The sequence below is a fragment of the Aulostomus chinensis genome, chromosome 21 (genome assembly GCF_037954235.1).
Source record: "Aulostomus chinensis isolate RoL2024-O1b breed Wild chromosome 21, RoL_Achi_v1.0, whole genome shotgun sequence".
Taxonomy (NCBI): domain Eukaryota; kingdom Metazoa; phylum Chordata; class Actinopteri; order Syngnathiformes; family Aulostomidae; genus Aulostomus; species Aulostomus chinensis.
Window position 1 is genome coordinate 11,604,473 of NC_141340.1, and position 15,328 is coordinate 11,619,800.

Below are 15,328 nucleotides of genomic sequence, written 5' to 3' on the forward strand. Positions count from 1 at the left end.
TTTACTTTTGATACTTAAGTAAAATTTTAAATCCCGTACTTCACTACCTTTACTGAAGTAGAATGTTGAAAAAACACTTTTACCAGAGTATGACTGCATTTTTCTGGCTATTAATCCATTAACTTACCAAAGTAAAGAAAACATGTACTTCTTCCACCACTGGAATATGACCTGCAATAAGGAGCTGATATCTGAGCATCCTTTATCAAAGTTTTTTTTTTTTCAAACAGCAACAACGGAAAAAACAAGTAATTAAAAAAATAAACCACGCATTTTTTGGACCCTTTCTAATACGTTCAGCATCATCTTCAAATTAAAAGCCTTGTAGCGTTTCTTTAAAGCGTGACAAACTAAATTTCCTTACCACGGCTTTTATTGTGAAACTTCTGCAAGAACGCGTTGTGTTTCCGCTCAGTAAACAGCGCTTAACCAGTTCAGTACGCAGTCAGAAGATGAGACTGACATCAGTCGTTTGGAGGCCATTTCAATTATCCAAAATGTCCGTACTTTGAAGGAACCGCGTATTTCGAAAATAGTTAAATGATTAACAATGTTTAACCCCCGACAATTATTTATTTTTCTAACTTTGCTCCCTCATTTTTAAACCGGAAGAGACGCCCATGGCCTAATTGATGAACTCCCAGGTGTGTCGCCGTACCTGACTTGTCGCAGTGTTGAATTCAACCAGCGACGGAACCTGGAAAACTTCACCTAGGACTGACTTCCATTTTGGAATATCGAATAAAAATTTAAGGTAAAGCCCTAACAAATCTCTTGAAACGGTTATTGCCGTATTTTGTCATAAATAAAACCACTCAGTTAAAATTTCCCGACAGTCGGGTCAGAAAGTTAGCAAGCTAGTGGTGTGAGAATACTGCCAAACGGGACAAGAACGGCTCTGTTTCCTGAAGTGTTGGTTGATTTATTATCTTGTTCACTGGTACACACTCTGTTGAAGCCATTTGAGGACTTTCTTAATGTGTAGAGAAACCACAGAGTTAAAATGTAAGCCAATTGTTCAGCAGTTTACACTTTGCACCATTGTTTGCTACATTTATTTGTTGACAGAACCATCTGTTGCTTTGTAAATAATCATAAACATGTGGCATCTGATAACTTCTTCACATAAGACTTTAGATTTTAAAGTTGACCTCTTTTGGGACTTTGAGGATCTTGTAGAGAGTAATTTGGGTGTTCGCTTACATTGTGGAGTGTTCATTTACTGATGTGATTCTCTTGTCAACGTTAAATTAAATATCAAGCATAATTTGGTTTCAGCCTTGCATACTAATAAATAGTTGGCTTAATATAAATACACTGGTGAAACACTGACAATGCCTTAAAACTTGATATTTGCTAAATATCTTATTTGGTGACCATGTGTACTTGTGCGTGATGTAGGGGCAGTGCCATGGCGTATGTGCATGTGTGGATCCATGGATAGGAAGTTCTCACACCATTGGCATGGTGAATCTGGTCATTTTTCAAAATAAAACACCATGTGCAAACTCCCGATCTCAACAACAAATGTAAATGGACACGATAAACCACATAATCTCTGTGCTCATTATTGAGGCTGGCAAAGCGGGGCAACAACAGACTCTTGAACTGAAACGCAGGATGGAAACCATCTCGGAGCAGTTGGCCGCTCTGCGAAGAGGAGAGTGATGTTGAAGACCAGAACATTTTTAACTTTACAATTTGGATTGGACTGAAAGAGAAGATGGATTGGAATGTGTGCTCCTCTGCCCAAACCCAAACACGGCTACTGAAGGTCATCTGCCCCACTGTTTATCCTCCAGGAGAACTCCTTCTGCCTTGGTGACACAAATGGCAAGTACTACCCCGTGTGTTCCTGACCCCCTCCTCTGCCCTCTCCACCTCCCTTGGGGTGGCAGTGCCTGTTGGCTGCAGCCTGCCCCACCCAGGCTTGGTGGCGCGGCCCCCACTGCGACTCCTCACTCTCGCTTGCCTCCATTGGGTCAACGGACTGCTCAAGTTTTGCGTACATACACATGTATATGTGCTGTTGTTAAATTCTGAAGTGTACCATTTTTACTTCCAATCTGTAATAATTGTGACCGATTGTGATAGTTGTATCAGGCTTTGAGTTGTGTAATGGCATTTCGCCCTGGGCTCGATCCCTTGGTGACAATAAAGGCAACTGGTACTTATACTTATAATCTCTGTGCTCATTATAGAAACACATAAACCAAGAGACAATGACCAAATCAGCAGAATCTGAGCAAGTTAACAAAGCCAGGCAAGCCCTGCTCTTGACATAAACTCTGAGAGCACAGATATCAATATTGGCAAGTAGATATGATTTGTTTATGATTCGGAAGCCACGTTGATATGCTCAATATGATCCATAATGAGACCACACAGCAAATGCTTCCTAATTTGGTATTCACTGAACCAACCCAAATATTGGCACTCAAACATACAGCCATAATTCAAAAATATTTTACTCAATCCATTGGTTTAATTCTGTCAGTCTGCCAAAATGTCATTACTTGTTTTAAGGTTATTTGCCCTTATCAAATGAAGCTGGTCCTGAAGGTCAAACGTGTGTGAACAGTGTTGGAATGACTTTGCTGATTATTGAACCTGTATCACAAAGTAGGGCTCAGGTGGAGTTTGATTTTCCAACTGGTCCTCCAACCATGTATCCTTAGATACATGGTGTAGTTAGATTTAGGCACAAACACTTTTGATTAGGGTCACTAAGGTAAAGGGCATTGATTCAAATATATCCAAATATACAAATTCAACAACTGGCTCCTGCACCGGCTGCACCGTACAAGCGATATTAACAACTGCGTCATCCAAAATACCCTTTTAATTGCCATTCATCAGCTTTATACACTTAGTGATACTGAACTATTTCCACTCTTGTGCAGTGCGGTTGCCTATCAATCCAGTTTTGTCCTGCTTTAATTTATAAACTGTGGCTTCCTTAATTCATGTGATCATAACTACTATGGCCACTAGATGGCATCAGCCATACACTACTGTAGGTTGTGCATTGTTTGGGGCACATTTTTTGTGTCAAAGGAAATCACCTGTGGCAATGCAGGTACTTTCTGAACACAGAATGGTACAGTCCACCGACCTGAGACTGGTTACACTTCTGCCCTGATAAACGTCTGCTGGATCAAACCAATCTGTAGACAAACGTGATAAAACCTGGATGTGATAAAGGTCACTTGGGTTGATCCTTAGTGAAAAAAATTTGCTTTGGTTGAATGTGATACTGATTCATGACTGAACACACAATTCCCTCTGCTTTGTCAACTGAGGATTTTAATTTGAGCCTCACATGATGGATGTTGGTAATTTATGCTGATTAGAAAGAAAGCATCATATTTTCCTCTTATTTCCCCCACCTGTCTGAGAAGAGGAGATCTTCTCCAGAAGGGTATAAGGAGAGTGGTCGATGAGTTGTAACGTGGCCGCCGCACCCCACGGGTTGAAATTTATGTCCTCCATTTGAACTGTGCTATACACATCAGGTTTGTTAATGAAATTTGTCGCCAGGAGGGAGTCTGTGGCTGCAGTCCTCCAGTGTCTGACACAGCGGTGTGATATCTAACCTTTCAAACTTCAACTCAGCAATACTTTAATTATAATATATTAATATGATTTAATATTAAATTAGTCAGACTTATGGATTGTTGATAACAGACGTATTTAGAATAATGAAATAACCACATTTAAATTTTTTGTATATCTTTCTGTTACACATGGATGAGGCTCATTTTGGGGTCACATGACTGTACCTTGAAGAAAAGGGGTGAGTATCTGTGTGCGTGTGTGTGAGAGAGAGAGAGGCTCAGAGTTGGTTGCTGTGCTGCAGTACCATGTGGAGCGGTATATGCTGCTGTCCTGTCCATCCTGTGTGTGTTTGCATGATTGACAGCAGGCTTGTCATGGCTTGCCAGGCTGCTGCGGGTGAGACGTGCAGGGACAGGCAGGCAGTAGTAGAAGGGAGGGATGGTGAGAAAGTCTGTCATTTCATTCAGACTTTTCTCTTTCTGACATGCATCTTCACTCACGTATTGTCTATCAGCATCAGCAGATGACTGACGAGGGAACTGCTCAGCTACAGACAAGTCAACATCAGGAGAGTGTGTGTGTGTGTGTGTGTGTGTCTTTGTACTCGGTGTACCCGGGAGGCTCATTCACCTGATAATGTGTGAACCCTAAAATGATGTCATTCTACTGCTTTGCAAGATCAGCATATCCTCACACTGATAATCAGACCGAACATCTCAGCGTTGAGTTGTACACACATGAACATGCTCGCTGTGAGGTGGTGTCCAGAGACCCAAGACCTGGGCTGCTCAAAGTGACAGTTTTGCCCACCACAAGGTTGCATTTGTCCAGCCAGATGTAAAAACAGATGAGGTCAAAATTACAATAACATGCCGAATAAATCACTGGTCATGCTGTTTTCCTTTTTTGTTGGGTAAAAATGCTCCTTGATTATGTAGGATCCCTTGCAGTTATTTTCATCTGGCAGCAAAGTGACACGTTGCACAGGACATCACTTTGACATGAGAGAAGTAAGATTTAAACAAAAGAACTACCAGATCACCTGCTATACTGATAAAAGGCCTTTTGGTAACACTGTGTTGACCACCGTTAATTGTTTGCCCTTAAAGCAAAAAAAGTTGGGACAGATCCCAAATTGAATTCTGAGTGACATGATTGAGACCACTATAATTGGAGCAAAGGATACCATTACACAAATAGGATAATAAAGACAGATTGAAATCAAGAGTCTTGCTGGGCAATGAGAGCCTGGAATATCATAGCGTTGGCGATGAAACAACGGGCAAACTTTACGTAACTTAAACAAATGTGTTTGAAGCTTTAGGCCATGACAGGCAGTTGATAAGTAAGCAGGGGAAAAAAGGCTGCTTTTCTTAGACACAAATCAAAAAACAAGGGTTTCAGGGTTTTTCTGGACACGCTCGCTGAACTGCGCTGTAACTGTACCCTTAAAATGTCTTCAACTAATTACATTACAAGTTGCATGAGAGAGGTTTCTCATTATTAGTCACTTTTCATCTAGTGTCATCAATCTAATATATCAAACTATGAAAGCAATTCTTCCGTATAACTTGATGGATTTTTAAAGAAATATGAGTCAGATTCTTTGCTGTCGAAACTGTGAAATGATACCAATTGCAGTTGAGTAATACTCATAACTCCTCTATTGTAATAGTACATCCTAATAACAGTTTTTTAATGATATTTTGAGATTATTTTTTTCCCCCCTGTGGTTAGTTGACGTGTGTGGCACCAGACAGAAATAATCGTTACAGCATGAGTGAAAAAGTGACAAAAATGACTTATTTCTGTTTGAGATGGCCCTGAATATGGCAGACCGTCTTGAAATCATGCCAATGGAGTGAAGGTGGTTTAGGAGAGGGTGTAGGGGATGGTTTGAGAGGCTCACACTGGCTTGACTGTCCATCAAAATGCAGCACGCTCTCCAAAAACTTGATTTCACAAATGGAAAAGCAGCATCTGCTTTCGTACAGCTTCACATATGGTGGACATAACTGCTCATATGAACTGAAGCAGGTAAGTGGGGTAGGGGGTTGGCCCCTGAGGACCCAGAACAGAGGGCCTGGCTCTGGGGACTCTGCTGGGCCACTCTGCAGTCCCAAGCCAGATGAACATGCATATGAAATAAGGGCACAGAGCCTCAAGAGTTGATGACCATGAACATGAATACAAGAAGAGGGTTTCGATCTGTTTAGCTAGGAAAAGTGTACCACAGGAATTTAATTGCAATTGCATATTTGGTTGTTATTAAACAACCCAAATCTTAGTAAAAATGTGCACATTTTTGGGGTGTAGGTTTCTACCTCATAAGTTTTTGTTTTTAAGAAGAGGGACTTGAAGTGTAGTATGTAGAATGCAAAAGTGACCCAAACTGGACTAATCCATCACTGACTCAGCACACCCACCCCAGAGTTTAGCCATAACTCTTAATTTCACCAGTGTTACTAGTGCAAACGCATGAAGCAGCAGTAGTTGTCTGGAAAAAAACTGAACCCACAGCGAAAACAATAACAGAGAACAATCTCATTGTTTTTTTTAGAGAGGGGACAGGGCTGTTTTTCTTTTGGTGAATAGATGGAGTTGCAGGTTTCGAAGACTGCGTGGGTGTGACCTTCTGACAGAGTCGTCATTGCATGTGAGCTCTGGGTTTCAGAGTTGTTAAGGTCACACGAGAGTTGTTGGCTCAACCAGTATTCAGGTGGTTCATTAGTGGGTCATTGATTCAACCGGTATCTATGTGGGTCATTAGGCAGAGTCTTAAAAACCTGCAACTCCCCACCAGTGACCTATAACTGAAGAGGCCTGTTGGATGAGAGGCGAAATGTCTTAAAGAAGACAAACACTCCAGTTGCCTGCTAAACACTTAAGAGATACTCTGACCTGGATAACTGAGAATCTTCACCAACATAGCTTGAAATGGAAACTGAGTCATTAAGATCAAAAGTTTGAGGATTCCTAATGTGACTATCAGGGATTTTTGAATTGTTCAGCCCAACACTACAATCAGACTGCTTGTTTCTGTAGTTTTGCAGTGCAAGTCATGCTATTTAAGGTGCATTAACGTTATCTTCATTTCATTGGACACTGCCCCCTCTCTCCCCCTCCCTCTGGTCTCCCTCTCCTGGCAGTGTTACCAGTGATCACAGTGTGACAGACTGTCCTTGGGGAGCTAGGAGCACCATTTACAGCTCTTTTGGTGTCAATGCCTCCTGTCCGCTCCAATTTCTACCTCACTGCTCGACCTCCCACACTTGTCCCTACTGAGCGCATCTATTATACACTATCAAACAGAGGGGGAGATGGGTCAGAGTTAATGTTGGACAAATACGCTTGCAGCACAGGATTTTAACCTTCTGCATGTCTCTCTATGCACATGCACTTACACAAACATGCACAAATTAGTGAACAGATATCAGTTAAATCATTACCAATATCCGCCTGCGTGCTAACCCAGAGCCGAAATGTGTAATGATTGCTAATTGCCTTGTTAGTATGAAAACAAAGCCGTGTTTTTTTTTTCCCCCCGTGTTGAAGGGCTAAATTACCAGGAAACAAACAAGTGGAGGGGAACATGTGAATAAGGACGTTTTTACATGAGCATCTGTGGATACAGCTGCCACTTGCTCTGACCATCCTGCCTTCTCCTCCATTTCTCTCAGGCTCAAACAAACAAAGGCAAACGAGACAGCAGCCTCATGTGCCTGTTTGGGGTAAGTGTTATAATGTACAGGCGGAGTTGTTTGACATCACTTCATGTCTCTTTTTTTGTAAGCTGTGTTCATCTACCGCTTATGATCTTCTATTGCTGGGAGTCTGTTTTTATGTAACAAAAAGAGAAATTGCTGTCCTTACTTGAAGTACATGGTATTTTCCCTGGTTCTGATAGTAAGAAATCGCACCCCTGGGCATTTTGTTTCTTCTTCAGTGGAGAACAAGTTTAGCAGCAGCTGTCAATGCTGATGATCGAGCACACGTACACACTTGATTCCATCGTCCGTCTCCTCAGTTTCTTCTATCTCCCTCCTCTTCATCCCTAGAGAAATGTGTTTACCTCGACAGTCACTTGCAACTGTAGCAGTCTGAATGAGATTCAGGAGCCTTTTGTCCCTATCAGCTTCTCCTATCAGGCTAAATGCTCTCTGGAGACAGGGCTTATTACATGACACGATCCTCAGAGTGGATAAATGGACGTCCATGTCATGCGACGGACCCGCTTGTGGGGGGATTGGAAGAGGTGAAGAGATGGACAGCTTGGGGTTCCAGGAGATGAAAGGAACCCACAGCCTTATTGACGTTTTAATCAAAAACAGTTAGCAATGAATCAGTCTGTTTGCAGGCAGGAATGCTGGGACGCTTTTCATTGTTGACTGTTGAAAATATGCAAGGATTGAAATGCTGGCCCTGTTGACACATCATTTATCTGCTGTCAGTCTGTATGAGCCTGTTGTATCATGAGTGCCTGCTCTGATACATAGACAAAATATTATGAAAGTCTATATGAGATCATTATCAAGAACCTGCACATTTAATGCAGGTTAGACTTGTGCTCAGGTTGAAAGTGGATGGAGATATGCTGTTATTTATCTGCATGCTTCATGGGGGGGGGGGGTATTTGTACTTTTGATCAGGAGCAAACATTTGCATCGCAATTCAAAATACTGAAAATCATATCCACGATATGATATTACGTTAAGATTATATTCATGTATATTGATAAATTGCCCAGTCCTACATTTTTATGAGGACTTTCTCCAGCCTGTAGTTTTACTTAAGGGTGCATTACACTATTTAATATACTTAACTCCTTTTAAAATTATAATTTACTACTGAACAAGCCTACAGTTTAGCATGATTCCATAAAATTCCATCTGCAGGAGCAAATAAAAATGAGCTTGCAGATTTGTTGGTAGCCAAACCTGAGCCAAATTGTAGCTTGCAGCGGGCCAGTTAAAGATCATGAAATACCAATAAAAGCAGCAAAAAGGTAGAAGTTTGGAAAAACTTACAACTGGGACTAAAGTACCTGAAAGATTGTCTTCAGTGGATTGTGAGTGGTTGACCTGAATTACTGGAGTTCTTGACAGGTTCAAAGACATTTTCATGTTTTTAATAGATGAAAATTTGTGTGATAGTTAATACCTTTAATCATTCATCAGTTTTGTTCAATGTAACTCTTTTCCACATTGGCTCCCTTTGCAGTTTGCCTGTTATAATACATCAGTAGTTCATGTAACTCGGCGTAGTTTTTGAGAGAAATACTCTGAATTTTTACCAACATAACACCAGTAGTTGTCGTAGTTGATAAATATTTCAGTAGTTTAACAGTACTTGTGTACAGATTTCCACATCTGTGTGCTGTTGATACATTTTTAATCTGATAGTGATGTCAGTAGATTAACTCGATGATCTTTTTTCCTTTAAACATGGTTTACAAAGCCTCCTAATAGGTGCTATAAAAAGCCTGAAACTTTCACATACTATGGGTTATTTAAGGTCAAAGAATTCAAGTATGCAGGATGAGAGTGATTCACAATGTTTGTGTTTGCTGGATGGTAATGTGCGTGCATAATTTTTTTAGTGTACGTATATTTGCTTTGTATGTGACAACATAGTATGAAATTTGTATTGTAACACCTGTGTAACCTAAGTTCACCTCTACGCCATCATGTCTCTTTGAGGATGAGAACGTTTAGTCATTGTTGCACTCTCAAACATTAACATTTCTGTTAAATTATTCATTTTAAATGCTTTTAGTCTGAAAATGCAGTGAACAATTTTCCACACTCAGAACTCAGAACTCCACAAATAATTGTTAAACACACTCCACTGAAGACGTTCTCACAGACTTTCATCAAACATTAAAGCATGGCGCTGGTGATTTTATGCAGCTGATCTTAACATCTCGCTTTTAACGACAACGCGGTGGGAAAAAAAAGATAAGTAATCATAGATTACAAAGCGATAATAGGAGAAGGGGGAGGGAGAAAGTCTCTGCTCTCCAACCGGTCATAAGTTGATCATCTTAAGCTCTGAGCTGCAGGTAGGGAGTGACAGCTGCTTAATTTGGTTTTGTCACCGGGGTGACTTAATCCTGTAACTGGCCGGTATGACAGGGGCCTCACAGACGGCCCAGACACAGAACGGCACTCTGGTTGCCTGTTTACAGATGCAGCAATAGAAACCAAGGTCACATTGATTAACTGCCAAATTACAACTTAAACGATAATACTAATCACTCACTATTGCTGTTGCAAGAAGCTACTAGCTGTCAGGCTGATTTAAGGCAGTGGGGGGGAAATGGACATTTAGTAGGGTCTGTGCTTCCCAGTGATGGCTCTGTGAGCTGCCACTATTCCACATTTAGCACAGGATGGTGTAAATGTCTCCCTCTCTGGCATCCCAGTGTGGGTCTGTGTCACTTTCCCTCCTCCTTAGCCCTTTAAGTAATTCTGTTACATGGGACGAGGGTTGCACGATACTGGATTTTGGGTATGTTTGTTTATTTTTCTACTGATTTAGCCTGGAGCCAATATTTACTCGTTGATATTTTCCAACATTTGGAAAAGCTGAATTTGTTACCACATTACTACCTGAATAGACTTGAGCAAAACTGGATGACTGACAAAAAAATTACCAATACCTGCCCATGACGATTACCTGCCATTTTAACCATGGAGCTTAACTAATAACTTGAAGCAATATAATAAAAGGGCTGCTGCCTTTTCACTGGGATATCCTTAATTCTGTGTTTTTGGCTGTGGCTACATATATGAACTGATTGTTGCTTCACCAAGAACAGATTTCAAACATTAAACTTAAGTATCTTATCAGGAAGCTGTCTGACATCTTTTGGGCAGAGCTAAATGTGTGATTAGTTTTGGTGTTTGTATTGCTGTACAATTTGGAACTTAATTTTTTACATTGACTACAATTTAATACGCAAGTGTCATCAGCCTCCTTGACCAGCTAAAAAAAAAAAAAATTCTGGCTGATCCTTGTCGTCTTTTTAAAAAGTCAGAGGATATGAGATCATTGCCATCACAGATTTTCATTTTTAAATATCCCATGTATATAGATATTTTGTTTTTGTCCAAAATGCCTTAAATTTGAGATTGTTGTCATCTTTTGAAATAAGCTCACATATGAATGACATGAAGATGAAGTCTTACTTTTTTTTCTTTTTTTTTTAAGTGTTTTTAACTCTGGTTGGATGCCTTACAGAATAGGTACGTTCCAGACCATGGGATATTTATTCAAGCCAACATCCATCCCATTACAGTTACTGCCCATCTGCCACTGCTGCCACTCACAGCCCTCCTAAAGGTTACTCATTTACATTTGGATGGGGGGCGTCCAGTGATAACCCAGCTCAAATCAATCAATGCTTCATGATTTGTCCCATGTAAAAGCTCACATTTGTTTAGAACTCTGCGGCTCGCCTCATGCCACTTCTCAAATGAGGTCTTGGAATGCTACAACTAACTGGAAACAACTAAATGGAAAAATTCACAATCTCACTGATAAATTATGATGGGGTGGCAGAAATTGATTTATTATTGTGATCGTTAGCCATATGGCACTGCCCCCCCCCCCCCCCCCCAAGTTCAAAAATGTGCGATTGCAGCGCTAGGTCAGTGCAACCTTTACCACCGCCAAGATGAATCTCAGTCTAATCAGAAGGGGAGGACAACAAAGGAATTAACTTGTAAATCTAAAAGCTTCTTCTACAAAAGAATGATTGAAAGCAACTCTGTGCAAGGTCCTGATGAGTGTTAAGATGGAGAGGAACGTTAAATAAAACCTAAGTAAAAATAGAGTGGAGAAAGCAAAAAGTATTTAGGTTAAGCCAAACATAGAGACAAGATTTGATAGCAATCGCACGGTTTAAACAGGTATTTCACCTCTGGAAAAACAGTCTGTACTTAGGCTTTGCTGTCAAAAGATGCAAATAGTTTTCAAATTGGTGCTACATGACCAGAGTAAATGGAGAGGGGGTGGGGGGTTGGAGTCTTTCCTTTAACTCTAGCAGTTTCCTTTATTCCTTTTATTTAGTTGGAAACTGGGGCCTTTCTTCTGCTCACCACTCTGCAGTAAGACACCATGGTGTACAAGTCTGTTGTTCGTAGTGTACTGGACTGTCCTCTAAAGCTGAAATAAACGTGGACATCATATTCAAACACCTCATCCATATCAGAATCAGCATGACATTGATAATGACTTATTTGTAGCAGTTCTTCTGTATGGCAGTCGACCAAATGTTGTGATTACTGTTTACTTCTCCCGCAAACGTGTCGAACATACAAGTGTGCAGAGAGTGAAAGTGAAAATTAAATGAAAAGGTCTGTGTGGGTCTCTCTCAGTGACGATGGCAGACGCTGTTTTACAGTGATTACCCAGCATGATTAGTTTCAGCTGATTTTAGCTGTCTTAGCTTTCTCACTCAATGTTTGAATGCCATTTGGTCCCTCTCAGACCCAAAAGAGGACGATGAGAAATAAGACCCAGGTTGAAAGATATAAGAATTCCATTTTTAAGTGCCAGAGTTCAGGATTTACAAAGTGTGAGATAGCATGCCTCCCTTAGGGCACAACGTGGAATAAGTGTTTTTAAAGGTCTACATAGAACCCTTATGTTATTTGATAGTCAACTATTTACTCAGTTAGCCTAGTATTGCTGTTTTACATCATTTGAGATGTCCTGAGTCATTTACTAGTTTCTGACTCTTGATAAATCAAACACAAACAGTGAATTTTCACCAAAACTACTGTATATAAACCATTTCTATAAGGCCTGGGAAAACCTGTTTTTGTTTTATAAACTGTTGAGGACCTGAAAGAAACTAAATCATGAGAGAACAATGATGACACCAGCAGAGCTGCTTTATCCAAAGATGATACAATAGGCAATTTGGTCTGATAACAGTCTTCATGTTTCCTTCCTCTAGACTGTCATTTTTTTTTTCAGAAATGTGCCCTCTTGGGTCCTTCCCCCTCCCTCATATAACAGAAGCAATTACACTAAAAGTTAAAGCTTTAGGAGGAAATATCTGAGTTGTAATTATTTGCGTGCGCCCTGCCAACATTTACATCATCATCTCCATCTCATAGTAATTGCCTGATCCCCCTCCTCCTCTGGCTCAGGGCTGTGTTGTATTAGATTGTAATCTCCAACACTGTTTCCTGACACAAACTTGATGTGTCACTGTGATTGGCGTGGAGGAGATGACATGACAGAGCTGGTTTTGGGGGGACTGACAGATAGTTGGCAGGTTAAGGCTCCCCTGTTGGGTGCTGCGCTGCCTCAGGACAGTCACCTGTCAACTCAGGTGAAGGCTCGTCATCGCTGATGACTGGGAGCAGCAGAGTGGATATAATGGGATGAGCAGACTGACATGGACGGAGTGCAGGACTCCTTTGTCTTTGGGCAAAAGTAGACCTTGCTTCAGTCAAGTGTGCCGGCATATAAGGAGGAGTATAAACAGTTTTAGGACTCTGTGTTGGCATTTAAGCATCGCTGATCAAAGTTAGCAAGTTTTCATCAACTCCTCACGTGAGTAACCATCCCTTGCAGTCTGTTTACCAGACATTATCCAAACAAAAGAACTTTTCACAAGTTTTCAATGTTTTTTTCTAGTTGGGGTCTGTGGGCATCGCGATATGTCAAGCCAATCCCTGTTGCCGTTTTCGTTCAGTTTCCTCAACAGAACGTCCTGCCAAGCGAAGAGCGACCACGTGTCCATCAAAGTCAAGCTGATATGAGGCATGAGGACTGAGGCCTGCTGAGGAGTCGGAAGGGTGGGACTGACTCATAAAAAAAAGGTCAAGAATCAGCATGTCGCACTGCTGCAGTGCAACAACGCTGAGCAGCTTTCTGAAGAAACTTCCTGCAGTGTGATCACTTGTGTGTGGGGAAGTATTGATTGATAAGGACTCTGAAGAAGGCCAGATAGCAGAAAACATTTAGTGGCAGATGAACCATTAAATTCAAGACGTGAATACCTGAGGGTGACCCTCTCTTCGCCATTCAGGAGTTTACTTAATGTACCAATGCGTCAGAGAGAACAAAGCATATGTAATGTCACTGTTGCCCTGTTGTTACATGCACACCCTGGAATAGAAGAACCTGATGTACCTCTTTACATGTAAAGGTCCTTTAAAGTAGCAGTAAGATCTTCTACAATCTCATGCATTTACCTGTAGAAAGGAGAGGAAAAGAGCAAGACCATTCAAAGGTGGAGAAAGTGGTTTGACAGACAGCTTTCCAAAAGCATCCAGCATCATCGAAACATAATTCAAACATGAAATTTCATTACCATGAAGGATATAATGGCCACAGTCTGTCACATAATCTCGGTGAAATGTTTAATTTACTTCTGTGTCACATAATCTCTGAAATGTTAAACTTAATTTGATCCCTTTTGAGGCAGATGCACTAATTGAGTGTAAGTTGTCGTGGCTACCTACTTCAAGGTTATACATATTTTTATGGAGACAAACTTTTTTAGTTTATGAATTTGTTGGTGGTGGTGTTTAGGGCAGGCTGAAACTGGAACATTTGTTTTTCATTCCATTGTCTTTAATATATGAATTTATCATCTCACTAACCTTTTTCATTTACACGCACGCACGCACGCACGCACGCACGCACGCACGCACAGCTGTCGTGTGTGTTTTGTACAGTGTTGTCCACCTATTCTGTACTAACACATCTCGATATCTTGCTGTCAAATCATGTACTCTCAGTAGCCGAGGCCCCGAGCGCCCATCAAAAAGGCCTGTCAGTTATGAAGTCGGACCTGTATTCATATCCTCTGTCAAAGCAGAGCCATCCAGACTCTCCTCCCAGCCTCTGCATCAGCAGCACTACCCTGCATCCTTTATAGAATCACTGTTACCTGCTCAGGTTGTTCACTTAACAGGCCAAATAGAGCCATTTTCAGATGCTTTACCTCACCGAGCATTCTCTGTTCCAATTGCTCTCAAGCCTTAGGCCTCACACTCCTCCTCGTCCATTTGTAAACTGGATTATTTCCCCCTGAACGGAGAGAAGAAGTGTTATATTACTAATTTGAGATGTGCGCACAGGTGGCCTCCTTAAGCAATAACTGAAAAATTGAATTAAATTTTAGACGTTTACCTTTGTTCCCAAGAGCTCAAAGCAGCAGTATCTAAATACAGTGGGATTTGTGAGAAGCTTCATTTCATCTTGTGCAGGCTCATTTCTTTTATCCCACATTGCTGCTGGTGTTTTTTTTCACTTCCACCTCAAACATTAGTGTTGGAAAGGAGTGTTTTTCAAACATTAGCAGCAGGTCTTGGTGAACGTCTTTAAACCTTACAAAGGAAGTTAAGTTTCCACTCTCTGCACTCTTCAAGTGCACATGTGGGTGCTGCCTACATTTTACTGTCCCTCTGAGAGGTGGATTCAATCGGGAAATGTTAATCAAGGACAGGATCAGCTTTTGCAAATCCACAACTTCAAAACAAAAGTTTGTAGGAGGCAGGTCAGCAATGGTCACCTCAAGGCCGCCTCGAGTATTGCTTTGGTGTTTTATTTAGCATGATGGTTTGTCCAACTGGGAGCATCTTAATTCTCTAAATGACTTTTTAAGTAGTGACTCTGCCCTGTATGACCCAGCTGAGTGACAGGCTATTCTAAACCCTATTCACAAGGGGAAGCGTTCTTTTATTGCTGCCTCTGGTCAGTTTGTTTTGCCTAAGCCCATAGCATACGGAATTTAACACTCATA

General features: G+C 41.0%; 1 long non-coding RNA gene across 2 annotated transcripts in view; it reads left to right on the top strand.

Moving 5' to 3' along the window:
* Positions 1-409: 409 nt before the first annotated feature.
* LOC147241697 (uncharacterized) overlaps positions 410-15,328 on the top strand; it is a 116,157-nt gene continuing 101,238 nt past the window's right edge. For both annotated transcript variants that reach the window (XR_015110876.1, XR_015110877.1), the window contains exons 1-3: positions 410-499; positions 613-754; positions 7,239-7,289. This is a non-coding gene — a long non-coding RNA (uncharacterized LOC147241697). The remainder of the gene's footprint in view (positions 500-612; positions 755-7,238; positions 7,290-15,328) is intronic.